Source organism: Pinus tabuliformis, chromosome 7 (genome assembly GCF_031772625.1).
Source record: "Pinus tabuliformis cultivar Carrire ecotype Pingquan chromosome 7, CPIR1, whole genome shotgun sequence".
NCBI classification, from domain to species: Eukaryota; Viridiplantae; Streptophyta; class Pinopsida; order Pinales; family Pinaceae; genus Pinus; species Pinus tabuliformis.
This window is the reverse complement of record NC_142293.1, coordinates 589,926,710-589,942,529: the sequence shown is the minus strand read 5'-3', so window position 1 is coordinate 589,942,529 and position 15,820 is coordinate 589,926,710.

The window sequence follows — 15,820 nt, the reverse complement described above, 5'->3', positions numbered from 1 at the left end:
ATCAACTCCTCCGACATCTTTACCTCAGTCTGGATCCACAATTCAAAATTCGGTTCAAATGCCTGTAGGACAACCTGGTTCAAGTACAATTGTCACAAGTCAACCTCAATTTACTTATCAACCGTACCAGGGACAGTACCAATTCGGTCCATCTGTGCAGCAGCCAGTCTATCAGTATCAACCGTACCCTGGGTATACATGTCAACAACCTCAAAAACCTCAGTACGGTCCAGTTAATCCTGGTTTTCTGGGAGGATACAATATCCCAAATGCAATTCCAATTCCTAGTTTTCCTGGGTATCTCCCTCCTGGGGCTGGTCTCATGACCCAGAGTTTTAGGGACCCTAATCGTCAGTTACCATTTATCACAACTTTGGACTTGCCTGACTTGTCGCGCCTTACGAACGATCCCATTAACTATCTTCTATTTTGGCCGCCAATGCCGAATAAGTTGCCTAGTGATATTCCTAAGTTTGAAGGCAAATCAGGAGAGGACCCGTCGAACCATGTGATGACTTATCACCTTTGGTGTGCGTCTAAATCCATTTCAGATGATTCAATCCGTTTAAGGCTTTTCCAGCACACTCTAATTGGTCTTTCGGCCAAGTGGTACATTGAGTTACCACGAGCCACTTTTTATAATTTTAGTCATCTAGCTACTTCGTTTTTAACTCATTTTCAGTTACCAGTCAGATATGACAATGGCACGAAATTAATAACTTCATTAAAGCAGTCAACGTCCACTTACATTTCATATCAAATTCATGAATGGAGACGTCGACGACGTTTAGTGAAGGCTTTATTCCAGATCAGATCTTAGCTGAATGGTTTCTAAAATCTTTATTGCCAAAGATCACTGAGGTTGTAGCTAAGGCCGGAGTCGTTACTGAGGAGCAAGTAATTGCTCAAGCACAATACCTTGACTTAGTTTATACTCAGTCAGATACGTTACACGAGAAAATCCACGATCTTCCTAAGCAAAATCAAATCGTTGCGGCTCCTTCAGGGTCTCATGCCGCTGATGGTATGATTGGTACGGTTAATACCAAAAGTAAGAAGAAATCTTCCAAGAATTCTTCTCCTATTATAACCTTGCCAGATTCCCCGACAAGAGATTCTTCCGCTGAAATTTCTGCCGATATTCATGTTGTAGAATCATCTACAGCCAAATCGAAATCGGTGGTAAAAAGAAAGGGAAGAAGAAAAATAAAACAGATAAAAATTCGAAAGAGAAACCAGAAAAAGCGGAATCAAATGATGAGAAACACAAACCTCGTTATCCTTGTCTCATTTGTGACGAAGAGCATTTTACAAGAGACTGCCCTCACCGTGTAGAGGTTGCGAAAATGGTCAAAGGTTCCCAAACACCTGCTATTTTGAAGGATCATTTTCCAAGTCAAGACAGTGAGATGATAGGTTCTTCCTCAAATGCCAATGAAGAACCCATACTGATGATGTCCCATGTTAGGATTGCGACTCGATCGCATGATTATGGAAGTAAAAGTCTTGTTGATGGTAAAGAAGCAGAATCTTCTCATTCTAACCCATCAACCTCAGCTCTCGGTTCCGATCCACTACAGATCGAGAAACCTAACCCAGACTTAGTAATCAAACCACCCGCCAAGGGTATACTTCGAAAGTCAGCTTTCAATCCACATGTGAGAGCGGCTCAGAACTATAACATTGTTGAAGATTTGGTTGTTTCACCTTCAGCAATGTCAGCTTTGGAAGTGCTGCAGTCATGTCCAGCACAGCGTAAATTACTATTTTCGGCTATAGGAGCTGTTGACATTCAGGACTCGAACCTTATAATTTTCGATCTAGAAAATAGTACACCACGCTTACCTCATCAAATGGCTTTCCAGATCCCAGTGTTAGTAAAAAATAGACCTATTTATAGGACTGTGATTGATGAGGGAGCTTCAACGTGTATTATGTCGATTCAGTGTTGGAGATCACTTGGTTCTCCTTCGATAAATCAATCCCCGGTGATTCTAAAGGCCTTTGATGGCCGTGGGTTTCATCCTTTTGGCATTCTACACGATTTACCTATAGGGGTAGAAGGCAAAACTGTTAATCTAGATGTGGAGGTGGTTGATGCCCCTCTAGATTACAACCTTCTCTTGGGTCGTAGCTGGTCTTACGCTATGACAGCTGTCGTTTCATCGGTCTTTCAGCTTATAAAGTTCCCTCATAATGGAAAGATTGTAATAATAGACTAGCTGACTTACTTTTCATTTGACCTAGCCTCTTCTGAAAGTATTCAACATGTCAGCAAAACGACTATCCCGTATAAGGATGTTGGAGTAGGACTAGTTAAAGATGCTGGTTTACTGGGAACTTTTCCTTTTCCTCCTATCAACGCATCGTCTTCTATTGCAGCCATTCATATGATTTCGTCAAACGCCATTGTTTATGATGATCCTTGGATCGTACCTTCCGAATCTTAGATAGACTCATTTGGTGATGTTATGCCTTTGAGTCCATATGAAATTGCGTATCAGGCCGTGCAGTCGTTTTCCAACCCATCTTCAACCAAAATTGACTTAATGAATGTGGTCCATGAGGAATCACTTTCTACATCAAGCTCGGATTCAACAACGTTTTCTGAACTTGTTCACACTGATGAGCAAATTCGTGGAATCCTATGTGTCGGTGATTTACCATGGGAAGATCTTCATCATAGATCTTCATTTTTACTCGAGAGTGATCGTTTTGAAAATGATTTTTCATCAATTTTTACGACTGAATATGTCAAGGGACCTCAGAATCCAATGAAAAATCCTGATTCAGAGTTAAATTTGGGAAACATTTCTCGAACTATTCCTATTGACATTTCGGTTAAGCCCGGAATTGTTGAAAACATTCATATAGGTGCCTCGTGTACGGAAGATGAAATTCAAATATATAAGGCCCTATTTCAAGAATTCCGCGATGTGCTTTCCTGGTAATATGAGGAAATGCCAGGAATCGACCCAGCAATTGTTGTTCATGAAATCAAAACTTACCCGGATGCTAAACCCGTCCGGCAGCGTTTACGTCAGATTCACCCGAGAAAAGATGCTGCTATTAAAGCAGAAGTTGAAAAATTACTCAAAGGAGTTTTCATTTATCCGATTCCGTTAACGGATTGGGTATCAAATATTGTTCCTGTTAACAAAAAGCAAGGAACAATAAGAATATGTATCTATTATAGGGACATTAATCGAGCCTGTCCAAAGGACAATTACCTAACTCCCTATATCGATCAAATCATTGATGATTGTGGCGGCAATGAAATATTCTCCTTCATGGATGGTTTTTCTGGATACAGTCAAATCAATATTCCACCTGCCGATCAAACAAAAACAGATTTCATTTGTCCATGGGGACATTTGCTTATTGCAAATTACCTTTTGGGCTCAAGAATGTCGGGGCAACTTTTCAAAGGGCCATGTCTTATGCGTTTCATGAAATCAAGCACATTGTGCAACCCTATCTCGATGATTTTCCTGCTCATTCATTACATCGAGCTGATCATCTCATCCATTTATGAGCAATCTTTATGAGGTGTAGGCATTATCGGATCAGGTTGAATCCACACAAGTGTGTTTTCTGTATAGAAACAGGTCGGTTACTGGGGTTTGTTGTTTCAAAAGCCGGCATTCGCATCGATCCCTCGAAGGTTGAAGCTATTGTCAAATTGCCTCCTCCTTCGAGTCTTCGCCAACTCCACAGTTTGCAAGGGAAAGCAAACTTTTTACGTCGATTCATTCCTAACTACGCCGAGATTACAAAGGGTTTTACCCGGTTGCTGAAACAGAGTACTCCATTCTTTTGGGATGAGATAGCTCAGAGATCTTTTGAAGCACTAAAACACGCGTTGACCCATGCATCGTTATTGCATCCTCCCAACTACAACCAGGACTACTTCTTGTATCTTGCCACTTCCCATTCCACCATCGGAATGGTGTTAGTTCAGGAAGATGAAATCGGTACTGAACATGTGATATATTACCTTAGTCGAACTTTAAATCCAACTGAGCTAAAATACTCACATGTGGAGAAATTGGCATTGGCAGCTGTTCAAGCTGTCCAACGTTTTCGTCATTACATTTTACTACGTAAAACTACAGTAATTTCTGATTGCAACCCTATGATATATATTTTGACTAAGAAATTGCTAGGGGGCAAGTACTCCAAATGGATTGTGATCCTATAGGAGTTTGACTTGGAATTTGAAATGTCTAAGTCGAAGAAATCTTTAGTTTTTGCGGAGTTAATGTGTGACTTCCTGCGTGCTGACACGGAAACTGTGGCGGAGGAGCCCATTGCGGAAAAATCCTTGTTCCTAATCAGCACTTTAGATCCATGGTATGGGGATATCATAGTTTATCTCTAGACCCAATCCTTTCAGCCAGAAATTTCAAGGCCGGAACGTCGAAAAATACGATTCCAGTCCCAACAATTCAGAATTATTGGAGATACTCTTTATCGCCGTGGGGAGGACTCTGTTTTTTGACGTTGTTTAACTCACGAGTAAGCTGAAAGGGTTCTGAATGACTGTCACTCTGGAGCGTGTGGTGGTCATATGTATGGGTATGCCACAGCCCAAAAGATATTGCGCGCTGGCTACTTCTGGTCGTCTTTGTTTAAAGACTGTATTAACGTGGTCCGAAAATGCCACAACTGCCAAATTTTTGATCGAAAGATGCGCGCTCCACCTGCTCGTCTCCACCCTATAATTTCCGTCGGTCCATTTGCAAAATGGGGTATCGATTTTATTACATGTAACCCTCACTCGGCTGGGGGGAATGCGTATATCATCCTTGCGGTAGATTATTTTACCAAGTGGGCCGAGGCGATGCCTACATTTGAGGCAGACGGCAAAACAACTGCGATTTTCGTGTTCAATCATATAATTGCTAGGTTTGGTGTTCCACAAGCGATTATCACTGATCATGGGCATCATTTTTGAAACGTTATGATGATTGAACTTACAGGCCAGCTTGGCTTGCGTCACGATAGTTCAACTCCTTATTATCCACAAGCTAATGGTCTGGTTGAAGCCATCAACAAAGTTCTAGTCATCATGATCCTACGAATCATTGGGATTCATCAGTCGAATTGGCATAACATGCTATTTTCAGCGCTTTGGGCGTATCGAACCTTAGTAAAAATGTCAACAGGGTTCACTCCTTTCCAACTAGTTTATGGTCTGGAAGCTGTGTTACCCATTGAATGCGAAATCCCGTCATTGCAAATGGCCATCGAGTTACTTCCAGCCACTTCCGAAGAGGAAAGACGTTTGTTATACTTGGCTCAACTAGATGAGAATCGACGTGATGCTGCATTGGCAATCGAAACTCATGCAAAATGTATTAAAGCTCAGTATGATCGAAATGTGACCCCTTGAAATTTTTCGGAAGGAGACCTAGTCTTATTGTACGATCAAGGAAATGATAAATTAGGCACTGGAAAATTCGTACCTATCTGGCATGGTCCCTATATTGTCAAGCGAAAGCTAGCAAAAGGGGCCTATGAATTGGTAGACTTTGACGGGGTCTCTTTAGGTAAACCCAGAAATGGTCTTTACCTGAAGAGGTATTATGCTTAAAAATGGGTGTGGAGATTTTTAGTTAGGTTAGTTTTCTTTCTAGCTAGTGTGTTTTAGTTTACAAAGTGTGCTTAGCTTACATAGTGTTTTTCGTCATTATTCCTACTTATCTTGGTCTTACTCTTGATATTGCAGATGTCGATGCCTCTCGAAACATACATTGGTTTTGCTGATGGTGCTTGTCGTAATACATGGAACATTTCTTCCGCAGCTTGGGTTATCTATTCACCCTCTCACGAGTTGGTATCTATGCATGGGGTAAGCCTCGGTCAAACAACAAACAACATTGCAGAGTATAGTGCAGTGATTGAGTTATTATCTGAATCTATTTCATTTGGGATTCGGAGTTTGATAGTGAGGTTAGATTCTGAACTCATTGTATTACAGCTTAATAGAGTATATGCCATTAGAAATCCAGTGTTATTGAGATTATTTTTGAGAGTGCGTCTCTTGGAACGTGAATTTGATTATATTTAATATCAGCATATTCCAACACAACATCGCACCAATTGAAGATGGTGCCTCGAAAGCAGTCAACTGCCATCCGCATCTGGGATCTATTGGCTATATGTAGTGCGACGGTCCCACAGAGCCTGGTAACAGTAAACGCGATCACCATGAGTTCAAGACGGGATATAGTTTTGATGTTTATCCCTTTGTCTCTAGTCTGGTTGTTACAAAACTCTAGCCGGAGGCTATCGATAGACTGGCCACCTAGCCTAGTCCCGAATAGAGTCAAGTCTTCACCTCTCTTAGACAAACCAGTCAAAAAGTATATGTCTGCCAGCTCCATTTTGAGCTGGTGACCATCAATGAAGAAGCACTAGTCCTGTATGCTCCACCTGTCTACTAGCCACTTCAAGAAGTCCACCTCAGCCCTCATGCCAGGTATGGCCTAGAATTTGTACAAGCCGCATGCCTCCAATGCATCGATCGAAGGTTGGTGATTTATGGCGGTAAGATCTACGTCCTCATGCTCTCGTTCTCGCCAATAAAGCATGATGTATACTCTACATCCAATAAAAAAGTGAATTAGAATATAAAAAATTGAATTGTTTGGGTAAATTTTGAGAAATTTAGGTTTAAAAACCCTTGCTGTGGGGACCGCACCCTCTCTGTTAGAGACAGTGCGTGGGTCCGCACCTTGCCTTCATGGCAGTTGCGGACCCCTGACTTTTTCCCCATTGAGAAAAAATCGGGGTCCGCAGGCTGCCTGTGTTATGCCTGCGGGCCCCTGCGCGCGGGTTTCTAACCTAAAAATCCTCTAAAAAATGAAATAAAACCCTAAAAAATGATTTGAAATGGATGAAACTGAAGAGTAGGATGATGTGGTGAATCCGTGAGAGATTATATTCATCGGTATTGCAGAAAGGGATATCAGCCGAGTAGGGACGACAAGATCAAAATCCGAGATGTCAATGACCAATCCTTGAGGACCATTTTGTTCAGTTTTGCTAGACTCGCTGGTAGTGCGGCTCTTCACATGGCTAACAGGTCCTATATGCAGTATGCCTTGGAATGCCTTGAACCAAAGGTGTTCAACTGGTGTGATGCAGTACTCCCTGTGATGAAAGAACAATTGACCAAGGTAAAAAACAGAAAATCCAAGAACTTCGGCTATGGTTCTATTTTGACCGCTTTTGCCTTGGAAAAGATCCCACTAATGCAGCCACAATACATTTCACTTGGCTTACCTCCACTGACTGAGCCATGGATGCAGAGATGGGTCGACCTTATGGCCCGACATGCTGGTCAGTCCTAGGTTTCCTTTTCTGATACCTTCTTTGAGTGGTTCAACCGTCAGGAGATGGTTTTTTCCAAGTATCCATATGCTGGTATGGATTTCTGGGGTGACCCAGATTTGGTGTTGCTGGCTGGTGAGCAGTGGGGGTCTATCAGTAAATTCTCTGAACATATCTCTGTTTATCGTTTCTTTTTTATAACGTTCTTGTGCTTTCTTCTATCAGGACTAATCAAAACTCATGTGCTCATGCAGATATTGGACCAGTTCACCCAGTAGTACGTCTGAGAGTACCAGCTGCCGCTCCTACGAGAGAGGCTGTGGGGAGGGCTATCCTTCGCGACCTTGATATGGCCGAGACTCTTTTAGCACTGCAGGATCAGATTGAAGGCCTCACTCTCGGTATTCCAGACATGAGGACCGACGAGCTGCCTCTGAGGTTGCAGCGACATACCACTGGCGTGCTGAGTCGATGGACTAGGCTTTTACGGATGATTGCATAGGCGGTGACTTGTTATCACCAGCATCATCAGACTAGGGTGCCCCCAACATTTTGAGTTTTGGGTCATTTGACCAATTTTTTCCTGGTTACGGAACATTATGTATGAACCATAAACGATTATATATATATCTTTGATTTTCGGAGCTTTATTTTGGTTGAGTTACGTGATCTTGATGCAAATATTTGATGAAATGCTTCTTTTATAAATGTTGCAAATGTATATCTAACACATAATTTGCCAATGAGTCTATTAATGTGTTTAAGTTTCTGGAAATATTCTGATATTGAATAGAATCAAACTGCCTTTCCAAAATCTTGACCCTCAGGAACATGCGATAGATAACTGGATTCTGTACGGAGTAGATACCAGTGAGTTGTAGGATGACAAGTTGTGAGTCTAGCCTGACGACGAGTCAGCATATGCCACGTGTAATGGCATCAAAGAGAAGCTCTATCAACCCGCTTTATTCAGCAATATTGTTCGTTGACCGACCAATACATACCCCTATGAAACTTACTAGCTCGCCACTTGGATCGAAGATGGCCCAGGCTGCAGAAGATAGGTTCTGCGAACTATGACTCACTCTGTCAGCATAACCAACAAATGGTTCCAATAGGTCCGACATATGCAACAACGTAAAATCGGATCACTTAACCAAAACAATTACCCTTAGCGAAAAAAAAAATGTAACAAAAGCATAGGGGTTACTATCTTGAGTCAAGTATAGTAACGCTTAAGGTACAACCCGTTGCGAGGTTGCGCCAGTGGAATCCCATCATAATCTACTAACTTGTAGGCTCCTTTTGCTAATACATGCTTAACAATATAGGAGCCCATCCATAAGGACTTGAACTTACCTGCTCCCAATTTGTCAGATTCCTGGTCGTAATGTAAGGCCAGGTCACCTTCTGAGAAGACATGGGGTTTGACATTCTTGTCGAACTGTGCCTTGACTCGTTTCTTATGGGCTTCATTAGCCAAAGCGGCATCATGACAAGTTTCATCCAATTGGATTAGTTCTAAGAAACGAGCCTCCTCTTCTGAAGTTCCGGGGAGAAGGTCGACCGCGAGTTTGAGGGACGAGATTTCACACTGAACCAGTAAGATTGCTTCCAAGCCATAAACCAGTTGAAAGGGTGTAAAATCGGTTGCATTCCTCACCGATGTTTGGTATGCCCACAAGGCTGAGTACATGATCAGGTGCCAACTCCTTTTGTGGACTCCAATCATCCTTTGCAGCATCCACTTCAGAACCTTGTTGATTGCCTCAACTTGTCCGTTAGCCTGCGGATAATATGGAGTAGAGCTGTCGTGGGACAACCCTAATTTGGCAGCCAATTCAACCATCATATGATTGCGAAAATGCGATCCATGATCTGTGACTATGGCCTGTGGAACTCCGAATTTGGAGACTACATGATTGAAAAAGAAGAGGGCAACCGTTTCGCCGCTGTTATTTAATGTAGGCATCGCCTCGGCCCATTTGGTAAAATAGTCTACTGCGACTATGATATACCCATTCCCCTCGGCTGAGGTGGGGTTACATGTCATGAAATATATGCCCCATTTTGCAAATGACCCAACAACTACTGGTTGCAGAGGTGCGGGTGGTATTCTGTTTTTTCGATCAAACATTTGACATGCATGGAAACTTCTGACTGCGGTTATGCAATCTTTGAACATTGTTGGCCAAAAGTATCCTACTTGTAAAATCTTTTGCGCCGTAGCATAACAAGATTGATGCCCCCCACATGTGCCTGAATGGCAATCATTCAGGACTTTTTCGGCCTCCTCGTGGGTGAGGCACCTCCTTAGAACTGTATCGACACCACGACGATAAAGTGTATCACCGATGATCATGTAGTCTTTTGCTTGGTATTGAATGCGTCGTTGTTCCGAGCGGGAGGTATTAGACCTATATGTTTGGGTTTGGAGATAGATTATTATGTCTCCATACCATGGATTGCTTGAAGATATCAGAAACAAAGATTTGTCCACGATCGCTTCTTCTGATGTTACACCGTTGGACAACGATGGGAGATCGCATAGTAACTCCGCGAAAACCAACGATTTCTTTGATTTGGATTTTATAAATTCTAGATCAAACTCTTGTAGAATTGCTATCCATTTTGAATATTTTCCCCCCAGCAACTGTCGCGAAAATATATAAGTCATGGGGTTGCAATATGACAGAATGGTAGTTTTTCGAAAGAGGATATAGTGTCAAAATCTCTGTATTGCTTGAACAGCTACGAGAGCTAGCTTTTCAAATGTATGAGTACTTGCTTTCTATATCATTTAAGTTTCTACTTAAATAATATATAGGATGTTCAATTCCATTGTCTTCTTGAACTAAAACCATTGCGATGGTTGTATCTGTTGCAGTGAGATACAGGTTAAAGTCTTTTTGATAATCAAGAGTGTAAATTAATGATGCTTTTATCAGGGATTCCTTTAAAGCATCAAAGGAAGCTTGCGTGACCTGATCTCAGACGAAGGGTACTTATTTTTTCAATAGACGAGTATAACCTTTAGCAAGTTTGGCGTAATTTGGAATGAACCTCCTCAGAAAGTTTGCTTTCCCTTGGAGTTTCTGAATCTGAAGAAAATTTGAAGGTGGAGGAAAATTAATGATTGCCTAAACCTTACATGGGTCGAGACGAATCCTGTCTTTTGAGACCACAATGCCAAGTAAAAGACCATGACTGACACAGAACACACATTTTTGTGGATTGAGTCGTATCTTGTAGTGTCGACAACGTAGAAATATCGATCTCAAATGCTGCGGATGATCGATCTGCTTTCTTGAATGAGCCAGAAGATCGTCGAGATATGGTTGAATGATGTTTTTGATGTCATGGAAGGAATAATTCATTGCCCTCTGAAATGTTGCCCCTGCGTTCTTTAAACCAAAGGGTAGCTTGCGATATGCAAATGTGCCCCACGGAAAAATAAATGCAGTCTTTGACTGGTCCTGTGGGTGGATATTTATTTGATTATACTCGGAAAATCCATCCATAAAAGAAAATATTTCACATCTGGTGCATTCATCAATTATATGGTCAATGAAGGGTGTAGGGTAGTTGTCCTTCAGACAAGCTTGATTTACATCCCTATAATCGACGCACACTCTAATCGTTCCTTGTTTTTTCATTACAGGAACAATATTCGATACCCAATCGGCTAGAGGAACCGGGTAAATAAAACCAGCATGGAGAAGTTTTTCAACTTCTGCCTTGATGGCAGCGGCTTTCTTAGGGTGCACCTGCCGTTGCCGTTGTCGTACTGGTTTGACATCTGGATACATCTTAATTTCGTGTTCAACTATGCTCGAGTCAATGCCTGGCATTTCATCATACGACCAAGCAAAGACATCTCTAAATTCGTGAAAAAGAGCGTTATATATTTCTAGTTCTGAAGGAGAACAAGATTTGTTGACATGAATATTCTCTACAGTATCTGTTTTGGTCGAGATAATTATGGCTATAGTCTCTTCAATATTGGACAAATTTCACTCAGAATCCACCGTGTTTACAATATTTGATAGAAAATAAAAAATTAATGGATGATGAAGGTCATTAGGAGTATCTTTTTTGTAATCCAAAAGATGGGAACGATGGTGGTAATCTTCCCATGGTGCCCTATCAATGATCATTGACTGAAAAATTCCTTCGTCTGTATAATGTACTTACGACCAAGGATCTGAAGGGGTACCATATTACTTAGACCTATCTATCCAAATTCTTGATGAGCATTGATTTGGGTTTGCCTCCCATGCTGAAAACATTGATTGCTATAAGATTTCTATTGGGCTTGGAGGCAATACCTGCAGATGATCCATGTTAATATCGTTTTCAGAGATCTTTTGAACAGAAGATATCATATTGCAGGTTCCCACCATTGCCACTTTTTCCAGATTGATTGGAGGCTGTAGGGAAAAAGTCCCCATTACTATAGGGTCTTTTAGTAGGCCTACTCCGATATTTTGAAGTGAAAGAGGGCTTCCGTGGATCATCGGAATGCTTCCCGTAACTTGTGAACTGTTGGGGAGAAATGTCTATTGGTCGACGATTGTAATTCCTCCTTGAAAGGGAAATGCAATCTTCCTGAAGTAGGTCGACACAACAGCTGCCATAGCATATATCCAGGGCCTTCCCAGTAGGATGTTGTAATCGAGGTTTTCGTCAATTACTTCAACATCTATTTCTATTGTTTTGCCCCCCAGTTCGACTTGCAAGTTACTTAAAATCTCATATGGGGTGTATGTTCGTCCATCAAATGCTTTTAATGTTGTCTAAGATCACGACAAGGGTGGAGATCCTAAAGTTTTCCAGCAACTCATCGAAATAATACATGTGGATTCCCCCTCATTAATAATTGTTCGATGAACAGTTTTGTTGAGGGCTTTCACTTGAATAAGGAAAGCTAGTTGAGCTGGTAACTGAGGGTCATATCCTTTGTGATTAAAGGACAAAAGATTGGAATCCGTTGGGTCAATCCCACCTATCACTGATAATAAAGCCTGCTTTTGAGAGGGGCAATTTTGCAGTACCTCAAGTTTCGACATAGCGGATGGCGATTGGGCCAAATCCTCCACTATATTATAATGCTGTGCTGCTATGGCACGAGGATTAAATGTCGATTTGTGTACTACTCCCTTTGGTAGCTTTATCATTAGTTCAGGAATGATGGGTGGCACAACTTCGGTCGAAGTTATTGTCGAACTATTGGGTTGATCATTGGCCTTGTTGTTCGACCACTGTGGATTCCCGTAATATTTATTCCTTGTCGATATCAAAGCATCATTTTGCTGCTTTGAAACCGACAACATTAGCACTTGCGACGAGGAAGCATTGTCACTAGCAACCAGATTTGTTCCTGGATTTGGAAACGGATCAGTCAATACTGCCGAGGTTTTCGAATTCTTGAAGAATTTTCTAAGCTTAGCTTTATACGGACACTCTCTTGTCAAATGATCCTCATCACATATAAGGCATGGACGATTTGGTTTCCTATCTCTAGAAGGGTTTGCAGAAGATTTTCAGGGGATGACTCCTCCTATTTTTTCTTCTTCCCTTTCTTTTTCTTCTTGCCTCCTGGTTGCTTGGTTTCTTTGCCTTTTTTAGTCGATACGGCATTTACTTCTGAGGCGAGAAGTTCTTCATTTTCATTTTGACCTAAAACCGTAGGGACCTTCTTCGACTTAGCCTTTACGGTTTTCGTGTTGGTCGTTCCTATCACGCCGTCCCCGGCATGAGAGTCTTTGTTTGATTTAGGAGAGGGAGGAACGGAAAATTCCGGTCTAGGAGCATCAGGGATTTTATCGTAGAGCATGCCAGTCTGAGTATAGATCAAGTCTAAATATTGCGCACAAGCAATTACTTGCTCTTTAGTGATGACTCCTCCCTTTGCCACATCTTCTGTAATAGAAGGTAACAACGACTTAATAAACCATTCAGCCAACAGCTGATCAGGAACATATGATTTTACCATTCTACGATGACGTTGCCACTCATGAATATGATCGGATATGTGAGTGGCCATCGTTTGCTTGAAATTGGTAAGAAGCTATGTTCCCGTTTTGTACCTTATGGGTAACTGAAATGGGTTAAAAAGCTTGTGGCTAGGGCATTGAAGTTATCAAACGAAGCTCTAGGCAATTCGATATACGATTTTGCTGCCGGACTAGTTAACGTTCGTTGAAAAAGGCGAAGCCTGATCGAATCATCGTTTAGAGTGTTAGATGAACACCATAGATGAAAGGTCATCACATGATTCGATGGATCTTCACCTGGATTTCCATTAAATTTAGGAATATTTGATGGAAATTTATGAGGAATCGCTGGCCATGAAGGGGCGTAAGCGATTGGATCGTTTGTTAGTTTGTTTAGATCTGGTAACTCTAAATTTGCCACGAAGGGCAACTGTTGATTCAGGTTCGGCAAAGCATACCCAGGATAAGATGGGATTGCCTGAGCAGTGGGTCTTTGCATACCAGCATAGTGCATTTGATGCTGATAACTTTGGTAAGGTTGATGGGCATAACCATTATGAAATGGTTGATGTTGACCGTTTTGAATATACGACTGCCCATTATTTGCAAAGACCTGGTGCTCAGATCTTTGGTAAACTTTTTGGAATTGTGGTTGTTGATATTGCACCAGCCATGGTTGTGAGACCATGTGCTGTTGTCCAATACTGGTTGTTTGATCGAGATGAGGGGTAATGGTACCCGTTTGAGCTTGGGTCACTCCAGTTAAGGAGCCACTAACCGATGATTGTGGTGGCATCGCAGGGACAACAGGTAATGCTTGTACTTGCGACACCGCCACAATAGCCAGTGTAGTGGGGATATTTGACATAGGCATACTTTGTAGCATTGAGTATACAAATCTTGGTTGTTGAGGAAGTATTGGTATCCAACCACTGGATGTAATTCTAGCATAACCTGAATTATGTTGCAAACCCTCATATGTTTTACCTCTCGGAGGAGACAATGAAAGGGCATATTGCCCCCCATATAGTGGTAGTCTAGTGCTTGATGGAATGATTTGAATTTGAAGACCAGAATACCCAAATTGACACTGCGAAGGATCGATTTTTTGGGACTCAACATAAGAGATTCCAGATATTATTCCAGATGAACAAACGACAACAGACCATACCATCGAAACAGCCTCTGGATGGATTCCATCCAACGATTGAGAGCTAGTTGCGACAGATGGTACGCCGGTGAACATTGTCGGAGTGGCAGCAGGCAGTTCTACCGCTGCTGTGTCAGATGACACAGTCCTAGATGTCCACAGTTGTTCAGACATATCTAGTCTATCCAAAAGGTTTCCTAGCGATTCTACAGGAACTTCCGATAACGGTAGATTAATTTCTGATGAAGAAATATATAGAGTGATCCCAACTCCAAATTGAGAGGGAGTACTAGATGGTGGATCCTCCACAATCTCTTCTATAGCAATCAAACAAGGTGGAAGATGTAGACCATCAGGTTTGTAAAATATTTCCGGTGCTGAAGAAGGTATAGATTCTATAGCGACTAATGTTTGGGGACCAACACCTTCCGAATCAACTATAGATTGAGTCGGTTCAGGTATACTACGATCAGTTCTACTATCCTCTAGTGGCTGCGGAACTTCTTTTGTAAAGGCAGGGGTACCAGAAATGTTTGGAGTAACCAGAGTCTCTGAGGGTGTCAGAAAAATTGTTCCAACCTGACCAGGGTATTTTGAGCCAGTTAAACGAGTTCGCTTTGTCCAGTATAGTTTTGATTTTGGAGACAAAGACGGTTGACTCGTAAGTCTCCGCGAACGATGGGGTTTTAATTGACTTTATTCCATGATTGCGGATTACTCGATCAACTAAAAATAAAGGGGAAAGATGTTTCTGAATTAAATGAATTTTAGATGCTTTGACACAACTTATTTTTTCAATTTTTAAGAGTTGAGAAAAAACAAAAGATTACTCTAGTCGCCTTCGATTTTTAATGAGCCTGAAGTGAAAAGTGCTCAGATGGACCTTTTCATTTAAGGAGTCTGAAAAGGAACGAAAGAGATTACTCTAGAAATATAGATAGAGGGATTACCAAACCAATCGCAAAACTGCAGAATACTTTTTACATTACGACAGTCAATCTTCCCAAATGCTGTGTTCAGTGCATTGCGATCGATAGGGTGGCAGACACGGCTTCCTATGGATAAAGGATATAGCCTATTGTGGTCTCCCAATATATACTCGATGGTACATGGGAGCACAAGTCCATACTGGCACTTGTCGTCTCAAAGAGGAGGAATCACCCAACCAACAGTGAAAGCGACAGTTACCAGGCTTTACGACACCCAATACGTCTCTAGCCTAGACTTCTAGATGTTGTGTGTTAGGTTCCAAAGCATTTTTAGGTTCATTAAATTTATTTTACAGTTGATATTTCTTAAGAAATTTTCTTTTTAGGTTCATCACGTGATGTAGATA